This window comes from Mixophyes fleayi, chromosome 11, assembly GCF_038048845.1.
Source record: "Mixophyes fleayi isolate aMixFle1 chromosome 11, aMixFle1.hap1, whole genome shotgun sequence".
In the NCBI taxonomy this organism is placed as follows: Eukaryota; Metazoa; Chordata; class Amphibia; order Anura; family Limnodynastidae; genus Mixophyes; species Mixophyes fleayi.
The window spans coordinates 1,527,547-1,552,614 of NC_134412.1; the positions used below are offsets into that span (position 1 = coordinate 1,527,547).

At 49.0% G+C, this 25,068-nt stretch overlaps 1 protein-coding gene across 1 annotated transcript in view; it reads left to right on the plus strand.

Annotated features, from left to right (window-relative positions):
• LOC142107105 (tyrosine-protein kinase STYK1-like) overlaps nucleotides 1-25,068 on the plus strand; it is a 66,788-nt gene that overhangs the window by 9,409 nt on the left and 32,311 nt on the right. The window lies entirely within an intron of this gene.

The following is a 25,068-nucleotide window of genomic DNA, read 5'->3' on the forward strand; positions in this document are numbered from 1 at the left end:
TCTTAGCATTATCTAATATATAAAATCCTAGCGGCGTGTGTGTGTGGAAAAAACTATTTTCTCAGAAAGGGCTCATCAAATTGACCTGAAATTTGGTATACTGACATTATTTGACAAAAAAATTATAATAGTGAACTCCGTTAACTTCCATCATCCCCCCTTCCCCCCGTGGGAGGGGTAGTAAAGGCTAAATTTACGAGTTGAGGGCTCAAACTCTTTTTCGTGAGGTAATTTTACCTCATGAACACACATGCGTAGTATACTTAACACAGTGAAGAAACCTGATGAAAGCACCATATGCATGGACGTCATTACTGTGCATGGACCTTATTGCTTTCGCATTCAAGGTCAGATTTATCATAGAACTGGAACTTTACATCCAGAAGATGGGCAACGAAAGTTTGCTCAACTTTACATACTTGATACTGACGATGCTTCAAAGGAGAGAGCAGATATGCCAGAAAATAAAGATTGCGATGAGCGTATTATGAAAAAAATTGAGAATTTACTAAGAGAAATGAATAGGTTGGTGGAGGCGTACAGAATGTTACATGAGGTTGAAAAAGATGCTAAAAGGGAAGCAATGAGGAATAATACGGAGATGCCTAATATTATGATGGCAATTAAACAAGACCGAAAACAAGATCCTCGACGTTACAACTCATTGACTAGAATGCATGAGTATCATGCATGGGTTAACTTGTATAATATACTGCTGATGGATGGTAGTAGGAGGTAATATAATATACAATATAATATACTACTGATGGGAGGATGAGGAAGAGGTCATTCTCCACCTGGCGACACATAACACGGACAGACAAAAACAATGATTTGGGAGAAGTTGCAGAACTCTGTCTTTTTCGGTAGTTTCACCAACATGTAGGGGAGAAGAGCAGAGCTGGATTAAGGCTCTAGGGGTCCCGGGGTGCTGTAGACAGGGGCAGTAGGCCGACGTGGTCTACGGATAGGACAGTCCTGCAAGAAATGTGCATTGCTGGCACAGTAGAGACACAATTTGTTTATTCTGCGCCGCCGCTCCTCTTCGGACAAATGGGGGCGTGGACCACCTGTGAACCGGGAATTGGTTAAGCCACAGTTCTTTGTAAATGGCAAATTGGTAGGAGCACAATTACCAGGTGCTGCTTGCCCAGATTCCACAGCAGAGAGGGTTGATGGAGAGAAATCACCTGTTTCTGCATTAGAAGAGACAGAGCCTGACAGCCTCCTGAGAGGGTCCATAAGCAGGGTAGAAAATTTAGCCAGCTGGGAGCGTAGTAGGATTATGTCCATTTGTAATGCCTGTAGCTGTGGCAATTCAAAAGCTGGTAAGGAGACATGTTCCAAAAAATAAATGAAAAATTTTAGCAGCAGTGGGTTATTAGCGTGATCCATCTCTTCTTTTCCAATATCTTATTACATTCAAATGTACTGCACCACAGTGTCGGTGTAAGCTCAAACATTATCAGACATAGTTTTTAGTACAATACAAGACATAAGGTACAAGATATGACATCCTACACTATACATCAAGTGTGCGTCACTTAAACGACAATTCATCATCATCAGCTATTTATATAGCGCCACTAATTCCGCAGCGCTGTACAGAGAACTCACATCAGTCCCTGCCCCACGCAAACACGGGAAGAACATACAAACTCCACACAGGCCATGATCGGGAATTGAACTCATGACCCCAGTGTAGTGAGGCAGAAGTGTTAACCACTAAGCCACCGTGCTGCCCCCAGTTTCAAATAAGCAATGGTTGTGAGGGGGGGGGGGGTAGGTGAGAGGGGTGGGTGGGGGATCACAAGCCCAAAGCATTGAGAGACAGACACATATAAAGGGAGGGTGCATAAATTAAAGGCATGACATTTCAAAAAACTTCAAACAGTGATGGTGTAATGGGTTGGAGGGGGTAAGGGAGGGGGAGTCACAGGCCCGAAAGTTTATTGAAAAACAGACATAGGGGAGGAGAAGTTGGAGACAGAAATCAGTCATCTTCCTCAGGACTCTCAGTGGTCTTATAGTCTCTTAGTAGGCTGTGGATCAGCCTGTGACTGTCCTGGATGGTCATCTTCTCCCTTTTCAAAATGAGGCAATTCCTGGCAAGCCAAATAGTGTCCTTAAAACAGTTCATAAGGTGCCAGGCCTCCTGGACTGTCCCAATAGTGTAGATTCCAGGAAATAATCCATAAAATACTGAATGGTATGAACGTCAAATCCTGGGCACACTGTCCTTAAGTTCATGTTCCAAGGCATCCAACAGAACTTGTGCAGTGGGGAAGTCCGAAAAAATATGCTGTGGTTTCCCTTCTGGTGATACAAAAGGGGCAGTGGACATATCTGCACAGGTTCCAGGAGTGCATGAATGTCCTGAGAGGCAGCTACCCCCCTGGATAGCCATCCATGCAATGTCCTTATGTCTATTAGGCAGCCTCTTAGAGGCCATGTTCTCCCACACGTGTTTTGCTGTAGCAGCAGGGAGTCCTGGAACAGACTCCATAATGTCCTTAGCTTTGATGAACTGTGGACCGTTTTTGGTTTCCACAAGTCTGATTTAAGTCCCTCCACGTGGTGCTTCATCACAAATTGTCCAACATCCAGGTAAAACCAAGGTGTAGTCCAGTTGTAAGGGAAGGAGCTGTCCCACTTGTCCCAACCAAGGGACCTCCGAAGATGCAAGAGTAAAAAGCGGGACATGGACTTCCCAGCAGAGCAAACGTTCTTTTCAATAAGAGCCCTGCAGATACAGTTACAAACAAAGAAGGCTCGCAACATGTTGGGGATATCCGGTATACCTTCCCACCTTTGAGGGGTTCCTTGTACATAACCGACCACTTCACTTTGTCCATTTTGGACCCCAGATGAAGTGGAAGACTGTCCTCTTGCAGACGACAACAAGAGGTGTCCAAGCTTAGGCCGGGAAGGATCTCGTGGCGCAGCACCAGTGCTTTCCCTTTAATGGTGAGTTCTCTGAGGCTCCACGTCTTCTGTCTCACAGTCACCAGTCTTTCTTCCCAACACTTCAGGGCCGCCTCCTCTCCACCAAATCAAACTCCAAGAATCTTGATGAAGTCTGACTGGATTGTGAAGGGGAATGCAGCGGGATGATGACAGGTGCCACTGCCCGAAGAGCATCACCTCTGACTTCCTGCAGATGACCTTTTCCCTTAAAGCTCACCCGAAGTTCTCGCAGGTCTGGACGAGTGCTGTCGCTGAACGCTGGTCAGCACAGAAGACAGTGACATCATCCATGTAGAGCGAACTCTTGGCCTCTAGACGGTCTGGACCCGTAATGCCTCTTATCTCTGGATTTTGTCTGATACACATTGCGAAGTGCTCTATACAACAAATAGTATTAATGACACAAATATGGCAGCAGCTACTGAGGAGGAAAGTGATTTGGCAGTCACTATCAGTAGATGTGTAACAGACAATGTAACACAGCAAGTCTGATGCCAGGTTACATGGGGAGAGGGATTAGTAGCAGTGAGCAGGGCCGCCGAGAGGGGGGGGGAGCGGGTACAGTTTACCCGGGCCCGGCCATGCCAGGGGGCCCGGGCCGGGCCCTCGCTGCTAATTAATTTTTTTATTTTTTTTTTCCTGTCTTGCGCTTTTTTTTTAACTTTTAATAATTTTTTTTTCCCGCGGGGGGGGGGGGGGGTCTTGGGTTTCTTGGGAGCTGGGAGGAAGAATAAATGTAAAAAAAAAAAAAAAAATACTCACGTGATCGCGCGGCGCCGTGTCCCTCCTCTCCTCCATTCACACTGACTGCCGGGCGTGACATCATCAAGTCACGCCTGTCAGTCAGTGAGGAGCGCCGCAGCCAGCAGGAAGAAAGAAGACAGAAGAGGAGACAGAAGAGCAGAAAAGAAAAGAAAGAAGTTGACAAAAGGTAAGTAAAGAAACGGAGAGGCAAGGGGAGGAAAACAGGGAGGGACAGTACTATAAAGAAAGGTGACAGAGAAACAGAGGAGGAAAAAAAGGAGAGAGCCACAGAGGAATAAAAAAAAATTGGGGAGAGAGGAACAGAGGAGGGGAAAAAAAGTGGGAGAGAGGAACAGAGGAGGGAAAAAAAGGAGAGAGCCACAGGGGAATAAAAAAAAAGTGGGAGAGAGGAACAGAGGAGGAAAAAAAAGAGAGAGCCACAGGGGAATAAAAAAAAAAGTGGGAGAGAGGAACAGAGGAGGAAAAAAAGGAGAGAGCCACAGGGGAATAAAAAAAAAAGTGGGAGAGAGGAACAGAGGAGGAAAAAAAGGAGAGAGCCACAGGGGAATAAAAAAAAAAGTGGGAGAGAGGAACAGAGGAGGAAAAAAAGGAGAGAGCCACAGGGGAATAAAAAAAAAAGTGGGAGAGAGGAACAGAGGAGGAAAAAAAGGAGAGAGCCACAGGGGAATAAAAAAAAAAGTGGGAGAGAGGAACAGAGGAGGAAAAAAAGGAGAGAGCCACAGGGGAATAAAAAAAAAAGTGGGAGAGAGGAACAGAGGAGGAAAAAAAGAAGAGAGCCACAGAGGAATAAAAAAAAGTGGGAGAGAGGAACAGAGGAGGAAAAAAAGTGGGAGAGAGGCACAAAGTAAAAAAGAAGGGAAAAGCAGCATGGAGGTCGCAGTGTGAGCATAAGGGGGTACAGTGTAGTTGTGATGAAGGGGCACAGTATTGTGTGTGTAATGGCACAGGGGGCTTGTTGCAATGTAGTGTGTGTGAGGTAGGTGGCAGCTAATTAATGGGCGCTATTTTGTTTGTAGGGTGATGGTGAGGCAATTTAATAGTAGGGACTATTAATTTAAGATGGGGTGGTTTGGGGGCTATTGAATCTTGGGGTGAGTTTAGGGAGAATGAGGTCTATTTATTAAATGTGACTCTGAATTATTTAATGGCAGTGATGGTTGCGGGAAATAGGTATTGCTGGGGCTGTTTGCAGGAAGGGAAATAGGTTTATTTATTAAATGTGAATAGTATTATTTTAATGTTGGGGCTGGAGGAAGGCCTAATTATTAATCGTGGGTGCTATTGATTTAACGCTGGGGCTGGCTGTAATTTTCTAAATGTAGCCATTTTTTTTTCAAAATAGGTCCTACAACATTTCTGGATCCGGACAAGCCACAACTAAAGAAACCAGCAGCCACAGGTGGAGAAAGTGAGAAGAACAGGTAGGAGAGAGCAGCACAGTGTGTGAAATGTTGTGATTCTAGTAGGGACAATACCAATTTTTGGTGAATGTTGTGTCCAATGTAAGGTGTAGGCCAAGACTGAACTGTTTGTGTACACACTGCATTGTTTGTATACTACCCTGTGGTGGTAGATGTCCTGAAAGTCAGGAGTGCTTGAACATATGTGACGCTCCGGCGAATTGAGAGCCTAGTGGTTTTTATGTTAGCCACGCCCCAATGGCACGTTTGCCGCGCCCCCAAATGCATGACCACACCTCCCAAAATTTTTGCACCGCCGTTTGGCTAGCCACGCCCCTGAATATATGACCATACACCTAATTTTATTTTGCGCCGCCGTAAGGGGCTTACTTCACTATGAGGGGGGCCCCATGAATTTGTTGTACCCGGGCCCTGAATTCTTCTTGGCAGCCCTGGCAGTGAGAGGTGGTGAGGCCATTCTACAGGACATTGGTGAGGAATAAATAAATTGGATACTGCGCAAAAAAGGGCAACTAAAATGTTGCATGGTTTACATTGCAAAACTTAAACCGAATATGATTATAGAACCTTACAGTAAAATACTAATTCCTGAGAAATGTACAAAACATTGAAACTCATACAAATATATTAAAAAGGGAAGAATCATAAACATAGTTTAAGCAAACAAATATACGATAGTGTTTTAAATTTTCTGGTTCTAGTGCAGACTAGGCTAATACCCAAAGTTCCTAAATTCCTTCTATGTTGCAGAACCCTGAGAAATGGTCCTCTAAGTATGTACATTGTGTGGCTGTATATTCCACAAATGGTATTCATGTATTAAAACCAATATATGACGTTGTTCTGTTTAGACCTCCTCTTCCGTCCGACGAGCTATCAGAGAACCGGGATGCACCGTTCAGTGATTGCAGTCACATGATTTCAATCACTTATCACTGTGGGGGGCTCCCCCAATGGGGCATTCCTATTGGCCCCATTAGTTTGATTACCCGTTGCCTGACCTTCTTCTTGTTCCTGATTATTCTTTGTCTGATGCCCGTCTTGACCCTTTGGCTTTGTTTACTGGACCTCCCTTGCTCGCTGCCTGCCCTGTCTTTGGCCTGTCTCCATTTATCCTGGAATGCTGCCTGTCTTGACCATTTGCATATCCTCTGGTTACCTCTTGTCTACCATCTAGTGTGTCTTCTCAGTCCCACACTCCAAGAATCACCATACACCCTTGCTACATGGTGTCCGTGATAAATTCTTATTAATTTGCCCCCAAGTCATGGGGGCATCTGAGTACCTGTGAGAACACCGCTCTCTACGGGAAAGGTGGCTTACAATAGGTGAAGACCTCTCTTAGTTCTAAGAATTAATCTGGCGTCAGCAGGAGCTGTAACACAAGATACCTTATATAGCTGAGAGGTGAATTGTATAAATCTCTCTTACATTGTCCACCAGGAACAGGCACCTTCATAGAGGCCATGCAGTGTTGAATGATGTAATGATGTCTGACCTCTGTCCCCTGCCCTGTATTGATGATCTTTTAGGTGAGTTAGCAGTGAACAGGTACATTTCCATCTTTTACTTGAGTAAATTGGAGACTCGACTCTAGAACTGTTTGTGTTCATCACCCTATTCATCTTGAACTATTTGGTTACATTTGGGATGAAGAACACTAATGCGCGTTTCGCTTCTCGGTTTTATCAAGGCCTTGGAAGAAACACCCACAATCCTCCAGAGAGGTCTGATCCTTAAGCTGCTGTTACGGCAGTCACTTGATGAGTATTGACGTCCGCTGTTATTACTGCAGCTACACAAGGATATTTCTGATGTGAAGTTGCCACTTATTGATTAGCTGACTATAACCAAGAAATAATTGTTTTTTATGGAATTGTTGGACCAATATTTGGACAATCAGGAGGTACCATTAGTTTTGGTGATACTGGCCTGCCTAATCCAAGTGAGGTTAATACTCAGAGAATCACTTAATAGTCAGTGTTCACATCAAGATAAATAACCTTATCTCAATGTGTGAGATAGAGGATATCTTTTGACTATCGGAGGAGTTATTGTATAAAACAATAAAAGTTTTCACCAAATTAAATACAGACAGGTGGTTGAAAAATCTTTATTGAAAGTGATAGCTTTTATTGTAAGCCATATACAGAGATCTATATAATAATAAAAGTAATCTATATACAATACAATCAATATAATATACAGCGAGGCATAGCAGATAGCCGCCATTTTAATTCACTGTTATAGTTTTTTATTATTTCACTGCTACTTAATATCCAGGAACTAATGGGAATTTCTCTCTTTCTTTTAAACAATTTATAATTAAGGATAAGGTTTTATTGGACGACAGGCAACTCACAGAGTGCCCCATTTCTGGCACTTTCTTTTCTCTTTGAACCTTTGTGTTGTTGGGTGCACCATCCGTATTATTATATTGCTCAAAAATTATAAGCCACAATTGATTAATCGGGGATGTCATGACCTAATGCAGTGGTATTTCGTATGAATTGTACATTCGTAGGTCTGTTGTACGTTGTTCTGTTGTATGGGCAGTATACAGTATATGCCATCTACTGTCTAACATTAGTATTGCATCACAATTATATCATTCAACGCCTGCCGCCTCTCGTCCCCGCCGGTAACCACGTCGCACTCCCACATTCAAGGTTTCGTCTTGCTGCCCCCTTCTCTGGAACAATCTCCCTCGTTCTATCAGGCGTTACTCTAGCCTGCCAAACTTCAAACGATCCCTTAAAACCCACCTGTACAGGAAAGCCCACCCTTCCTCTATCTAACCTCACCCCTGCCTGCCTCTTCATGCAACTTCTTCTCAAACTCAAATTATTTCTCACCCTCATTCATCCTCTACTCACTGTACCACCCACTCTTGTTTATTCCTCCCTTTAGATTGTGAGCTCTCACGAGCAGGGCCCTCTTACCTCATTTGTCCACCTTTGTCTTACCTCATTACCAGCTTGTACCTCCTCACTGGGCACCTGCCTTTGGTCTCCACATCTCCTTAGTCCTCACCCCTCAATCTCTGATCCTGTTAGTTGTGCCCAGGTTCAGGTTCAATTTGCTCTAATTCATTCTCCCACCTCTCTTTCTTCCCTTTTTCTAGTTTCTAAATATTCTTGGAATCATTTATCACTTGTCCTATGCTCCCTGTCCGGCGCTGCGGACCCTTTGTGGCGCCCTAGAAATAAAGCATAATACTAATAATATAATATTGAGAAAGTATTTAAAGATTGCAGGTTTGCATTGGGCATTGGAATTTCTCAGGTAGACGAAGAAGCATCTTCCCTCAGCCTCCTCAATTTGAAAATTCCTTGAAAGTGATGGATAATTCAACCTAAGGGCTGCGGAGATGATGGTATCGCCCATGCTGATTCAAGACTATCTGCCAACTTTATTAAGCAAAACTAAGTAAATACAATTTATATATTATTATTAAACCATTTTCTTATACATCTTGTGTGTCATTCTTTTTGGAGCTAGTATTTCAGGATTGTACTCTTGGGGCTAGATTTACTAAGCTGCGGGTTTGAAAAAGTGGGGATGTTGCCTATAGCAACCGATCAGATTCTAGCTTTCATTTATTTAGTACCTTCTACAAAATGACAGCCAGAATCTGATTGGTTGCTATAGGCAACATCCCCACTTTTTCAAACCCGCAGCTTAGTAAATCTAGCCCTTGATGTCCTGTTCAATCACCTTGGCTACCAATGTCTCTTTGCCAGATTCTTGGTACCCCAATGTTCCCAGGTTGGTTATGGCTCTATCTAGGCAACTTCTAGAACATAATGCTATGTGCAGCATTATACATGGCGACAATTGACAAACATCATCGGAAGTGCCACTAGCATTTTTACCGATGAGATGGTCTCCCAGGCTGGCTTAACCTTTATTGAAACTGCCAGATACTCCACTCTTGTCACACCAACCCCCTGACAGACCTCACTAAGCAGCGGCTCTCCCAAGTGGTAGCCTGGACACCTGCTTGCAAGTTGGCTTTCCAAACATAGAAGTGAATTTTTCAGTTCAGCTATACAGTCATAAAATATTGATATAGAGACGGAACAACTACAGGCACAGAGGTATAATGATTAAAGAGTTACATTGTTTACTTAACTTCGATTGTAGTTTATCAAACAGGACTAAAGCAATGCAGGAAATGCCAGACAATAGACTTAAAACATTTCAAGACCTTTAGCGGAAGGGCACTTGTCCACTGGAGAGATTTCAAAGTACTCGCGTTCAGACTGGCTTTTATATTGATTATCTATGATTATGCTACTTAAGTGTACAATATAGGATAATTACATACAAGGGTAGAGGGCAGCACTTTGTAATAAAAAAAATTTGTAATATTTTTTTTCCTTCAAGGGCACAAGTAAAATCTGTACCAATCACATAGGCGTAATCATATTTTCTCTTGAAAGGCAAGATTCCAATCTGCTGCCTTGAACCTTCCAACACTGACAGAGGTAAAGGAGAAAATAGCACAATGTGTAGTAAGGATATAAACTCTCCACCACTTCTGTCACAGATGGTGAGTGCTCAAATACTGGACATGCCAAACTATGATAAAGATTTTATTGTGAAGACTGATGGACTTGGACACTTCATTATGGTGGTTGACCACAACCCTTTGAAGTGGCTACAGGACAGATCGCTGTGGTGGAGGCTTGTGCTTCATATTTGTGAAATATTATCTATAAGGAAGGGAAGGCCCTCAGCTACGCAGATGGACGACACCAGCAAGAAGACCCTTAACTTGAGAGACTGCGGCAGAAGGAGCTGGATCTTGTGGTTGTGGCCCTCTGGGGCCTACGTGGACAGGGAGTGTGGCTATTTCACCAATCTAGTAAATTGGGACCCAGTTGACAACAACCTTTACCAATTCAGCTTTATGTTTCTCAGTGGGCCACATTAACCGGCAGTTGGGTATATAACACCCAATACAGATGATTTCCCTGCAGACATGAGGACAGATGAGTAGGCGACATAGCACAGATTGTCCAGCAGGTGGAACTGAAACGTTATACTTATGTGTTACCCTGTGACTATAAACACCATTGTTCTTTATTTGGATTTATAAGTTCCATTATCTTGAGATCCGGTTAGAGCACGTTATCCTATTGTGTTTCACAAGAATGTGCCATAACGTGACTCAGTCAGTGGAGATTGTTGTGGTTGTGGACAATACCTACTATGATAAAGGGGAACTTTTTATTTAGCTTTTACTTCATCTGCAAAACACTGATGGTACTGAGGAATCCGGCCCTCCGCTCCAGCATTGTGTCACCATACCCTTCTCCTTACTTTATTTTGATTGGCAGTCCCAGCACTGTTCTCCTGGAAAGTACCACTGATGGTCAAGGGTGTACTCGCCATCGCCATGGTTACTTAGGCTGGCAAAGTGTGACAAAGAAGGAGCTTACAGAAGAAAGCCAACACACAGAGCGGCTTGGGTCATAGAACAGTAGAACATAGCAACAACATTATATTGGAGAATTCAATTCCTGACCTTATGTTCGATTCAATTTGCTAGATATGGCAAACTTAAATTTTTACCTGTCGTCTTCATATAATGGAGGCAGCCATTTTGTGGGATGAACCATTATTCATGTGGGGCATCTGATACTAGGATCGTCACGCGGTGCCTAGAAGGGGAGACGCCATCTCCATCACCCTAGTGTGGTGAGGGGACTTCACCCCTGAGTTAGTCCTAGGTCTGTGAATGATGACCGTATACAGGGACAGTTATACAGAGGACAGTGACTCCTGTGTGACAGCTCTGTCCTGGGTGTAGAATTCAGTCTGGTGTCATCCTGTTATTATGCTTCATATCCGAAGCTGGACGAGCAGTCCGTCCGCTATGATAGGTGTAGATGACACCCTCAGTCCCGTATGATAGGTGTAGATGACACCCTCAGTCCCGTATGATAGGTGTAGATGACACCCTCAGTCCCGTATGATAGGTGTAGATGACACCCTCAGTCCTGTATGATAGGTGTAGATGACACCCTCAGTCCCGTATGATAGGTGTAGATGACACCCTCAGTCCCGTATGATAGGTGTAGATGACACCCTCAGTCCCGTATGATAGGTGTAGATGACACCCTCAGTCCCGTATGATAGGTGTAGATGACACCCTCAGTCCCGTATGATAGGTGTAGATGACACCCTCAGTCCCGTATGATAGGTGTAGATGACACCCTCAGTCCCGTATGATAGGGGTAGATGACACCCTCAGTCCCGTATGATAGGGGTAGATGACACCCTCAGTCCCGTATGATAGGTGTAGATGACACCCTCAGTCCCGTATGATAGGTGTAGATGACACCCTCAGTCCCGTATGATAGGTGTAGATGACACCCTCAGTCCCTTATGATAGGTGTAGATGACACCCTCAGTCCCGTATGATAGGTGTAGATGACACCCTCAGTCCCGTATGATAGGTGTAGATGACACCCTCAGTCCCGTATGATAGGTGTAGATGACACCCTCAGTCCCGTATGATAGGTGTAGATGACACCCTCAGTCCTGTATGACAGGTGTAGATGACACCCTCAGTCCTGTATGATAGGGGTAGATGACACCCTCAGTCCTGTATGACAGGTGTAGATGACACCCTCAGTCCCGTATGATAGGTGTAGATGATACCCTCAGTCCTGTATGATATGGTTCTGTCTAAAGATATATCTGAATATTTTATTCCATGTTATGTTGTCTAACACAGCGTCAAGATAGGGCTGAGAGGGGTCAGACAGCCCTGGGGTAAGAGAGGAGAGGATCTTGTATTTCCGTTAACGTAATTTGTACAACGTGTGCTCTGTGGTTGGATTTGGCTCCATTTTAGAGTAATACGAAGATCAATAATCAGACCGAGGATTTGTGGCACTAACGTTACATGTTACAGATAAGAGTCTGGATGGTTTGGAGCTGCGGAAAGTCTTGTACGAGGGAGGGAATTTCGCAGAGTGGGCGCAGTCACAGGAAGTCCTGTAACCGGGAATGGGGCGAGCGGTGAGTGTGGATGAGAGACGCAGAACCTGCGCAGAGCTGACGGGTCGGGTGGGAGATTGTGAGACAAGTGAGATGTCTGTTGCTGCAGTGTTGACGGCCTTGTATGTTAGTAGAGGTATTTTATATTGGGTTCAGTAATAACCAGGCACAATGTAGAGACTGACAGAGGGATCGGTAGTGGAGGAAGGTTTTTCAAGGAAAATCAATCTAGCTGCAGTGTGTAAAATAGATGGTAGGGTGAGAGTCTGATTCTGGGAAGACCAGTAAGGAGGGAATTGGAACAGTAAATGAGTATGAATTATAGTTTTATCAGTGTACAGTATGTTCTACAGTACAAGGGAACATAAGGATCTCACATAAATACAGTTTAGATCAGATTATTGATCAATGTTCTGAGTAGTTAATTGTCTATATGGGGAAAGTTCTGGACCTGCAACTTATACACAAACATTCAGCCCCTGCACTGCGCATCGTGTATCAACCGTCTCCTTTCCAATATATTAATAGTATGTCACATGGAACTGTACTGCCACATACAGCACTGTGTATCATGCCGGCCTGTGATGTGTAATACTGTGTGTACTGCTGGCCTGTGACGTGCAGCACTGTGTATACTGCTGGCCTGTGACATACAGCACTGTGTATACTGCCGGCCTGTGACGTGCAGCACTGTGTATACTGCCAGCCTGTGACGTGCAGCACTGTGTATACTGCTGGCCTGTGACGTGCAGCACTGTGTATACTGGCAACCTGTGACGTGCAGCACTGTGTATACTGGCAACCTGTGACATGCAGCACTGTGTATATTACCAGCCTGTGACGTGCAGCACTGTGTATACTGCCAGCCTGTGACATACAGCACTGTGTATATTACCAGCCTGTGACGTGCAGCACTGTGTATACTGCCAGCCTGTGACATACAGCACTGTGTATATTACCAGCCTGTGACGTGCAGCACTGTGTATATTACCAGCCTGTGACATACAGCACTGTGTATATTACCACCCTGTGCAGCATTGTGTATACTGGCAACCAGCCGGTGACATACAGCACTGTGTACATTTACACACAGGAAGTGCAGTTATGTGACAGAGCACAGTGGAGTCACACACATCCTGATGTTCTCTGTAAGTCTCTGCCACCAGCCAAGAGGTGGCACCAGGTTAACAGCTGTTATAGTGCCAACATATTCCGCAGCACTGTACAATGGTCAAAAGGACATTTAATTTCCTCTTTCCATCCTCTGAGCAGAACGTGTTTCTGGACTGACTTTATAGAGAAGAGTCTGTGATAACTCAGGGCCACCAGTGTAACATCCTGCTGTTATCAGGGTGAAATAAATGTAATTTAAAGTGTCAGCTCCACGTCCAGCTGTGTTACTATTTGAATAGCTGCAGAATAGTCCAGGTAATGTCTGTGCATCCTCTTTGTATCTGGGTCACATAAACTAACTGTAGATACAGTGACCCCTCTCACAGAACCTCACCCCGTACAGTCTGACCAAATTCACCTACAGTGTGACGCGTGGCCCCAGTACAATCACTGGGTTTATGGGCACATGACCCCCAATTGGTTTGAGGTCACCATGAAACAAGGGGCACAGCTGGGACTTTACCATAAAACAGACAACCGGCAGAACAGCCACAAATCTGGTTGTTGTGTGATTTTGTTTATCCCGTTTGTTGGCGCCTTGATGTACAATATGCTAAATTGTTGTATGGTCCAGACCTGCATGAGACCTCTTTCTGTTATACTGTGTCCCCCTATATTATACCGTGTCCCCCTATATTATACTGTGTGTCCCTATATTATACCGTGTCCCCCTATATTATACTGTGTCCCCCTATATTATACTGTGTCCTCCTATATTATACCGTGTCCCCCTATATTATAATGTGTCCCCCTATATTATACTGTGTGTCCCTATATTATACTGTGTCCCCCTATATTATACTGTGTCCCCCTATATTATACTGTGTCCCCCTATATTATACCGTGTGTCCCTATATTATACTGTGTCCCCCTATATTATACTGTGTCCCCCTATATTATACCGTGTCCCCCTATATTATACTGTGTCCCCCTATATTATACCGTGTCCCCCTATATTATACCGTGTCCCCCTATATTATACTGTGTCCCCCTATATTATACCGTGTGTCCCTATATTATACTGTGTGTCCCTATATTATACTGTGTCCCCCTATATTATACTGTGTCCCCCTATATTATACCGTGTCCCCCTATATTATACTGTGTGTCCCTATATTATACTGTGTCCCCCTATATTATACTGTGTCCCCCTATATTATACCGTGTCCCCCTATATTATACTGTGTCCCCCTATATTATACTGTGTCCCCCTATATTATACTGTGTCCCCCTATATTATACTGTGTCTGCTCCCCACATTTGCATTGTGAAGGACACAGGGAGCCAGTGTAGGGATTTGCAGAGTAACAGATGTGGAGGGTGAGAGAGGTGAGAGAGGAAAGGCCTAGAAGCATTTAGGATAAAGTGAAAAGGAGGGTGGTCCCCAGATAGGTGGAGACTGCGGGGAGGGGGGTGCAGGTGAGGGTGAGAGGACCCCAGATAGGAGGAGGCTGTGGGGGTGCAGGTGAGGGTGAGTGGACCCCAGATAGGAGGAGGCTGTGGGGGTGCAGGTGAGGGTGAGAGGACCCCAGATAGGAGGAGGCTGTGGGGGTGCAGGTGAGGGTGAGAGGACCCCAGATAGGAGGAGGCTGTGGGGGTGCAGGTGAGGGTGAGAGGACCCCAGATAGGAGGAGGCTGTGGGGGTGCAGGTGAGGGTGAGAGGACCCCAGATAGGAGGAGGCTGTGGGGGTGCAGGTGAGGGTGAGAGGACCCCAGATAGGAGGAGGCTGTGGGGGTGCAGGTGAGGGTGAGAGGACCCCAGATAGGAGGAGGCTGTGGGGGTGCAGGTGAGGGTGAGAGGACCCCAGATAGGAGGAGGCTGTGGGGGTGCAGGTGAGGGTGAGAGGACCCCAGATAGGAGGAGGCTGTGGGGGTGCAGGTGAGAGGACCCCAGTTAGCAGGAGGCTCTGCAGGGGGGGGGGGGGGTGAGGGTGAGAGGACCCCAGATAGGAGGAGGCTGTGGGGGTGCAGGTGAGGGTGAGAGGACCCCAGATAGGAGGAGGCTGTGGGGGTGCAGGTGAGGGTGAGAGGACCCCAGATAGGAGGAGGCTGTGGGGGTGCAGGTGAGGGTGAGAGGACCCCAGATAGGAGGAGGCTGTGGGGGTGCAGGTGAGAGGACCCCAGTTAGCAGGAGGCTCTGCAGGGGGGGGGGGGGGGTCCTGCCTTCTGAGCCAGATCTATAATATCCCACCACATCATTCCTTACAACCCACAGAAGAAGAACTGAATACACAGAGACAGAAGTGTTAGAATAAATTCCTGGAACACATCTATATAGATCTGACACAGATACCAAGTGCCTCAGGTAAGCAGCCAGCTGCTGTAAGACTACAAGTCGCAGCATGCCCCGCCCACACCTGTACTGCCGTCACATGATTTCTCTGGGTATCGTGCTATCACCATAATGTCCAACAGGGGGAGGCCGTGCGCAGCTACTGAGCGACTGCGCATGCTCAGAGTCAGCCGGTAACTCGCTACTGCGCATGCTCAGAATCAGCCGGTCACTCGCTACTGCGCATGCTCAGAATCAGCCGGTCACTCGCTACTGCGCAAGCTCAGAATCCACCGGTCGCTCGCTACTGCGCATGCTCAAAAAAAAAATAAAAAAAAATAAAAAAAAAATCAGCCGATAGCTCGCTACTGCGCATGCTCAGAGTCAGCCGGTAGCTCGCTACTGCGCATGCTCAGAATCCACCGGTCGCTCGCTACTGCGCATGCTCAAAAAAAAAATAAAAAAAAATAAAAAAAAAATCAGCCGATAGCTCGCTACTGCGCATGCTCAGAGTCAGCCGGTAGCTCGCTACTGCGCATGCTCAAATTCAGCCGATAGCTCGTTACTGCGCATGCTCAGAATCCACCTGTGCTCGCTACTGCGCATGCTCAGAATCCACCGGTAGCTCGCTACTGCGCATGCTCAGAAAATGCCGATAGCTCGCTACTGCGCATGCTCAGAATCAACCGATGCTCACTACTGCGCATGCTCAGAATCCACCTGTGCTCACTACTGCGCATGCTCAGAATCCACCTGTGCTCGCTACTGCGCATGCTCAGAATATGCCGATAGCTCGCTACTGCGCATGCTCAGAATCCACCTGTGCTCGCTACTGCGCATGCTCAGAATCCACCGGTAGCTCGCTACTGCGCATGCTCAGAATCCACCGGTAGCTCGCTACTGCGCATGCTCAGAAAATGCCGATAGCTCGCTACTGCGCATGCTCAGAATCAACCGATGCTCACTACTGCGCATGCTCAGAATCCACCTGTGCTCGCTACTGCGCATGCTCAGAATCCACCGGTAGCTCGCTACTGCGCATGCTCAGAATCCACCGATGCTCACTACTGCGCATGCTCAGAATCCACCGATAGCTCGCTACTGCGCATGCTCAGAATCCACCTGTGCTCACTACTGCGCATGCTCAGAATCCACCGATAGCTCGCTACTGCGCATGCTCAGAATCCACCGATAGCTCGCTACTGCGCATGCTCAGAATCCACCTGTGCTATCTACTGCGCATGCTCAGAATCCACCTGTGCTCGCTACTGCGCATGCTCAGAATCCACCGGTAGCTCGCTACTGCGCATGCTCAGAATCCACCGATGCTCACTACTGCGCATGCTCAGAATCCACCTGTGCTCGCTACTGCGCATGCTCAGAATCCACCTGTGCTCGCTACTGCGCATGCTCAGAATCTACCGGTAGCTCGCTACTGCGCATGCTCAGAATCCACCGATGCTCACTACTGCGCATGCTCAGAATCCACCGATAGCTCGCTACTGCGCATGCTCAGAATCCACCTGTGCTCGCTACTGCGCATGCTCAGAATCCACCGTTCGGTCGCTACTGCGCATGCTCAGAATCCATCGTTCGGTCGCTACTGCGCATGCTCAGAATCCACCGGTAGCTCGCTACTGCGCATGCTCAGAATCCACCGATGCTCACTACTGCGCATGCTCAGAATCCACCTGTGCTCGCTACTGCGCATGCTCAGAATCCACCGATGCTCACTACTGCGCATGCTCAGAATCCACCGATAGCTCGCTACTGCGCATGCTCAGAATCCACCTGTGCTCGCTACTGCGCATGCTCAGAATCCACCGATAGCTCGTTACTGCGCATGCTCAAATTCAGCCGATAGCTCGCTACTGCGCATGCTCAGAATCCACCGTTCGGTCGCTACTGCGCATGCTCAGAATCCATCGTTCGGTCGCTACTGCGCATGCTCAGAATCCATCGGTCGGTCGCTACTGCGCATGCTCAGAGCCCACCTGTGCTCGCTACTGCGCATGCTCAGAATCCACCTGTGCTCGCTACTGCGCATGCTCAGAATCCACCGTTCGGTCGCTACTGCGCATGCTCAGAATCCATCGTTCGGTCGCTACTGCGCATGCTCAGAATCCATCGGTCGGTCGCTACTGCGCATGCTCAGAGCCCACCTGTGCTCGCTACTGCGCATGCACAGAATCCACCGGTAGCTCGCTACTGCGCATGCTCAGAATCCACCGATGCTCACTACTGCGCATGCTCAGAATCCACCTGTGCTCGCTACTGCGCATGCTCAGAATCCATCGTTCGGTCGCTACTGCGCATGCTCAGAATCCATCGATCGGTCGCTACTGCGCATGCTCAGAGCCCACCTGTGCTCGCTACTGCGCATGCTCAGAATCCACCGGTAGCTCGATACTGCGCATGCTCAGAATCCACCGATGCTCACTACTGCGCATGCTCAGAATCCACCTGTGCTCGCTACTGCGCATGCTCAGAATATGCCGATAGCTCGCTACTGCGCATGCTCAGAATCCACCTGTGCTCGCTACTGCGCATGCTCAGAATCCACCGGTAGCTCGCTACTGCGCATGCTCAGAATCCACCGGTAGCTCGCTACTGCGCATGCTCAGAATCTACCGATGCTCACTACTGCGCATGCTCAGAATCCACCGATGCTCACTACTGCGCATGCTCAGAATCCACCTGTGCTCGCTACTGCGCATGCTCAGAATCCACCTGTGCTCGCTACTGCGCATGCTCAGAATCCACCTATGCTCGCTACTGCGCATGCTCAGAATCCACCGATGCTCACTACTGCGCATGCTCAGAATCCACCGATAGCTCGCTACTGCGCATGCTCAGAATCCACCTGTGCTCGCTACTGCGCATGCTCAGAATCCACCGTTCGGTCGCTACTGCGCATGCTCAGAATCCACCTGTGCTCGCTACTGCGCATGCTCAAAATCCACCTGTGCTCGCTACTGCGCATGCTCAGAATCCACCTGTGCTCGCTACTGCGCATGCTCAGAATCCACCTGTGCTCGCTACTGCGCATGCTCAGAATATGCCGATAGCTCGCTACTGCGCATGCTCAGAATCAACCGATGCTCACTACTGCGCATGCTCAGAATCCACCGATAGCTCACTACTGCGCATGCTCAGAATCCACCTGTGCTCGCTACTGCGCATGCTCAGAATCCACCTGTGCTCGCTACTGCGCATGCTCAGAATCCACCTGTGCTCGCTACTGCGCATGCTCAGAATCCACCGGTAGCTCGCTACTGCGCATGCTCAGAATCCACCGATGCTCACTACTTCGCATGCTCAGAATCTACCGGTAGCTCGCTACTGCGCATGCTCAGAATCCACCGATGCTCACTACTGCGCATGCTCAGAATCCACCTGTGCTCGCTACTGCGCATGCTCAGAATCCACCGTTCGGTCGCTACTGCGCATGCTCAGAATCCATCGTTCGGTCGCTACTGCGCATGCTCAGAATCCATCGGTCGGTCGCTACTGCGCATGCTCAAAGCCCACCTGTGCTCGCTACTGCGCATGCACAGAATCCACCGGTAGCTCGCTACTGCGCATGCTCAGAATCCACCGATGCTCACTACTGCGCATGCTCAGAATCCACCTGTGCTCGCTACTGCGCATGCTCAGAATCCATCATTCGGTCGCTACTGCGCATGCTCAGAATCCATCGATCGGTCGCTACTGCGCATGCTCAGAGCCCACCTGTGCTCGCTACTGCGCATGCTCAGAATCCACCGGTAGCTCGATACTGCGCATGCTCAGAATCCACCGATGCTCACTACTGCGCATGCTCAGAATCCACCTGTGCTCGCTACTGCGCATGCTCAGAATATGCCGATAGCTCGCTACTGCGCATGCTCAGAATCCACCTGTGCTCGCTACTGCGCATGCTCAGAATCCACCGGTAGCTCGCTACTGCGCATGCTCAGAATCCACCGGTAGCTCGCTACTGCGCATGCTCAGAATCTACCGATGCTCACTACTGCGCATGCTCAGAATCCACCGATGCTCACTACTGCGCATGCTCAGAATCCACCTGTGCTCGCTACTGCGCATGCTCAGAATCCACCTGTGCTCGCTACTGCGCATGCTCAGAATCCACCTATGCTCGCTACTGCGCATGCTCAGAATCCACCGATGCTCACTACTGCGCATGCTCAGAATCCACCGATAGCTCGCTACTGCGCATGCTCAGAATCCACCTGTGCTCGCTACTGCGCATGCTCAGAATCCACCGTTCGGTCGCTACTGCGCATGCTCAGAATCCACCGATAGCTCGCTACTGCGCATGCTCAGAATCCACCGTTCGGTCGCTACTGCGCATGCTCAGAATCCATCGTTCGGTCGCTACTGCGCATGCTCAGAGCCCACCTGTGCTCGCTACTGCGCATGCTCAGAATCCATCGGTCGGTCGCTACTGCGCATGCTCAGAGCCCACCTGTGCTCGCTACTGCGCATGCTCAGAATCCACCGGTAGCTTGCTACTGCGCATGCTCAGAATCCACCGATAGCTCACTACTGCGCATGCTCAGAATCCACCTGTGCTCGCTACTGCGCATGCTCAGAATCCACCTGTGCTCGCTACTGCGCATGCTCAGAATCCACCTGTGCTCGCTACTGCGCATGCTCAGAATCCACCTGTGCTCGCTACTGCGCATGCTCAGAATCCACCTGTGCTCGCTACTGCGCATGCTCAGAATCCACCTGTGCTCGCTACTGCGCATGCTCAGAATCCACCTGTGCTCGATACTGCGCATGCTCAGAATCCACCGATGCTCACTACTGCGCATGCTCAGAATCCACCTGTGCTCGCTACTGCGCATGCTCAGAATATGCCGATAGCTCGCTACTGCGCATGCTCAGAATCCACCTGTGCTCGCTACTGCGCATGCTCAGAATCCACCGGTAGCTCGCTACTGCGCATGCTCAGAATCCACCGGTAGCTCGCTACTGCGCATGCTCAGAATCTACCGATGCTCACTACTGCGCATGCTCAGAATCCACCGATGCTCACTACTGCGCATGCTCAGAATCCACCTGTGCTCGCTACTGCGCATGCTCAGAATCCACCTGTGCTCGCTACTGCGCATGCTCAGAATCCACCGATGCTCACTACTGCGCATGCTCAGAATCCACCGATGCTCACTACTGCGCATGCTCAGAATCCACCGATGCTCGCTACTGCGCATGCTCAGAATCCACCTATGCTCGCTACTGCGCATGCTCAGAATCCACCGATGCTCACTACTGCGCATGCTCAGAATCCACCGATAGCTCGCTACTGCGCATGCTCAGAATCCACCTGTGCTCGCTACTGCGCATGCTCAGAATCCACCGTTCGGTCGCTACTGCGCATGCTCAGAATCCACCGATAGCTCGCTACTGCGCATGCTCAGAATCCACCGTTCGGTCGCTACTGCGCATGCTCAGAATCCATCGTTCGGTCGCTACTGCGCATGCTCAGAGCCCACCTGTGCTCGCTACTGCGCATGCTCAGAATCCATCGGTCGGTCGCTACTGCGCATGCTCAGAGCCCACCTGTGCTCGCTACTGCGCATGCTCAGAATCCACCGGTAGCTTGCTACTGCGCATGCTCAGAATCCACCGATAGCTCACTACTGCGCATGCTCAGAATCCACCTGTGCTCGCTACTGCGCATGCTCAGAATCCACCTGTGCTCGCTACTGCGCATGCTCAGAATCCACCTGTGCTCGCTACTGCGCATGCTCAGAATCCACCTGTGCTCGCTACTGCGCATGCTCAGAATATGCCGATAGCTCGCTACTGCGCATGCTCAGAATCAACCGATGCTCACTACTGCGCATGCTCAGAATCCACCGATAGCTCACTACTGCGCATGCTCAGAATCCACCTGTGCTCGCTACTGCGCATGCTCAGAATCCACCTGTGCTCGCTACTGCGCATGCTCAGAATCCACCTGTGCTCGCTACTGCGCATGCTCAGAATCCACCGGTAGCTCGCTACTGCGCATGCTCAGAATCCACCTGTGCTCGCTACTTCGCATGCTCAGAATCTACCGGTAGCTCGCTACTGCGCATGCTCAGAATCCACCGATGCTCACTACTGCGCATGCTCAGAATCCACCGATAGCTCGCTACTGCGCATGCTCAGAATCCACCTGTGCTCGCTACTGCGCATGCTCAGAATATGCCGATAGCTCGCTACTGCGCATGCTCAGAATCCACCTGTGCTCGCTACTGCGCATGCTCAGAATCCACCGATAGCTCGTTACTGCGCATGCTCAAATTCAGCCGATAGCTCGCTACTGCGCATGCTCAGAATCCACCTGAGCTCGCTACTGCGCATGCTCAGGATATGCCGATAGCTCGCTACTGCGCATGCTCAGAATCCACCAGTAGCTCGCTACTGCGCATGCTCAGAATCCACCTGTGCTCGCTACTGCGCATGCTCAGAATCCACCTGTACTCGCTACTGCGCATGCTCAGAATCCACCGGTAGCTCGCTACTGCGCATGCTCAGAATCCACCTGTGCTCGCTACTGCGCATGCTCAGAATCCACCTGTGCTCGCTACTGCGCATGCTCAGAATCCACCTGTGCTCGTTACTGCGCATGCTCAGAATCCACCTGTGCTCGCTACTGCGCATGCTCAGAATCCACCGGTAGCTCGCTACTGCGCATGCTCAGAATCCACCTGTGCTCGCTACTGCGCATGCTCAGAATCCACCTGTGCTCGCTACTGCGCATGCTCAGAATCCACCTATGCTCGCTACTGCGCATGCTCAGAATCCACCTGTGCTCGCTACTGCGCATGCTCAGAATCCACCTGTGCTCGCTACTGCGCATGCTCAGAATCCACCTATGCTCGCTACTGCGCATGCTCAGAATATGCCGATAGCTCGCTACTGCGCATGCTCAGAATCCACCAGTAGCTCGCTACTGCGCATGCTCAGAATCCACCTGTGCTCGCTACTGCGCATGCTCAAAAAAATCCCCGTCAGCTCGCTACTGCGCATGCTCAGAATCCACCGATAGCTCGCTACTGCGCATGCTCAGAATCCACCGATAGCTCGTTACTGCGCATGCTCAAATTCAGCCGTCAGCTCGCTACTGCGCATGCTCAGAATCCACCTGTGCTCGCTACTGCGCATGCTCAGAATCCACCTGTGCTCGCTACTGCGCATGCTCAGAATCCACCTGTGCTCGCTACTGCGCTTGCTCAGAATCCACCTGTGCTCGCTACTGCGCTTGCTCAGAATCCACCAGTAGCTCGCTACTGCGCATGCTCAGAATCCACCAGTAGCTCGCTACTGCGCATGCTCAGAATCCACCTGTGCTCGCTACTGCGCAAGCTCAGAATCCACCTGTGCTCGCTACTGCGCATGCTCAGAATCCACCTGTGCTCGCTACTGCGCTTGCTCAGAATCCACCAGTAGCTCGCTACTGCGCATGCTCAGAATCCACCAGTAGCTCGCTACTGCGCATGCTCAGAATCCACCTGTGCTCGCTACTGCGCAAGCTCAGAATCCACCTGTGCTCGCTACTGCGCATGCTCAGAATCCACCTGTGCTCGCTACTGCGCATGCTCAGAATCCACCTATGCTCGCTACTGCGCATGCTCAGAATATGCCGATAGCTCGCTACTGCGCATGCTCAGAATCAACCGATGCTCACTACTGCGCATGCTCAGAATCCACTAGTAGCTCGCTACTGCGCATGCTCAGAATCCACCTGTGCTCGCTACTGCGCATGCTCAGAATCCACCTGTGCTCGCTACTGCGCATGCTCAGAATCCACCTGTGCTCGCTACTGCGCATGCTCAGAATCCACCTATGCTCGCTACTGCGCATGCTCAGAATATGCCGATAGCTCGCTACTGCGCATGCTCAGAATCAACCGATGCTCACTACTGCGCATGCTCAGAATCCACCGATAGCTCGCTACTGCGCATGCTCAGAATCTACCGGTAGCTCGCTACTGCGCATGCTCAGAATCCACCGATAGCTCGCTACTGCGCATGCTCAGAATCCACCGATAGCTCGCTACTGCGCATGCTCAGAATCCATCGTTCGGTCGCTACTGCGCATGCTCAGAGCCCACCTGTGCTCGCTACTGCGCATGCTCAGAATCCACCGATAGCTCGTTACTGCGCATGCTCAAATTCAGCCGATAGCTCGCTACTGCGCATGCTCAGAATCCACCTGTGCTCGCTACTGCGCATGCTCAGAATCCACCTGTACTCGCTACTGCGCATGCTCAGAATCCACCGGTAGCTCGCTACTGCGCATGCTCAAAAATCAGCCGATAGCTCGCTACTGCGCATGCTCAGAATCCACCGGTCGCTCGCTACTGCGCATGCTCAGAATCCACCGGTCGCTCCTACTGCGCATGCTCAGAATTTACCTGTGCTCGCTACTGCGCATGCTCAAAAATCAGCCGATATCTCTTTACTGCGCATGCTCAAAATCCACCGATAGCTCGTTACTGCGCATGCTCAAATTCAGCCGTCAGCTCGCTACTGCGCATGCTCAGAAAAAGCCGATATCTCGCTACTGCGCATCCTCAGAATCCACCTGTGCTCGCTACTGCGCATGCTCAAAAAAAAAAAAAAAAAAAAGTCAGCTGATAGCTCGTTACTGCGCATGCTCAAATTCAGCCGTCAGCTCGCTACTGCGCATGCTCAGAATCCACCTTCAGCTCGCTACTGCGCATGCTCAAAAAAAAAAACAGCCGATAGCTCGTTACTGCGCATGCTCAGAATCCACCGATAGCTCGTTACTGCGCATGCTCAGAATCCACCGATAGCTCGTTACTGCGCATGCTTTGACTACAGTAAGATGGAGGCAATGAAATCAGGGTCCGGGTGCGGTAAGGTATTAGGGGCCGGTGTAGTAAGATGAAGGGTAAGGTAGTGATATTAGTGCCCGGGTGTAGTAAGATGGAGGATAAGGCAGTGATATAAGGGGCCGGGTGTAGTAAGATGGAAGGTAAGGTAGTGATATTAGGGGCCGGGTGTAGTAAGATGGAGGATAATGGAGTGATATTAGGGGCCGGGTGTAGTAAGATGGAAGTTAAGGGAGTGATAATAGGGGCCGGGTGTAGTAAGATGGAGGATAAGGTATTGATATTAGGGGCCGAGTGTAGTAAGATGGAGGCAGTGATATCAGGGTCCGGGTGTAGTAAGATAGAGGATAAGGTAGTGATATTAGGGGCCGAGTGTAGTAAGATGGAGGCAGTGATATCAGGGGCCGAGTGTAGTAAGATGGAGGATAAGGCAGTGATATTAGGGGCCGGGTGTAGTAAGATGGAAGTTAAGGGAGTGATAGTAGGGGCCGGGTGTAGTAAGATGGAGGAAAAGGCATTGATATTAGGGGCCGAGTGTAGTAAGATGGAGGCAGTGATATCAGGTTCCGGGTGTAGTAAGATGGAGGATAAGGCAGTGATAT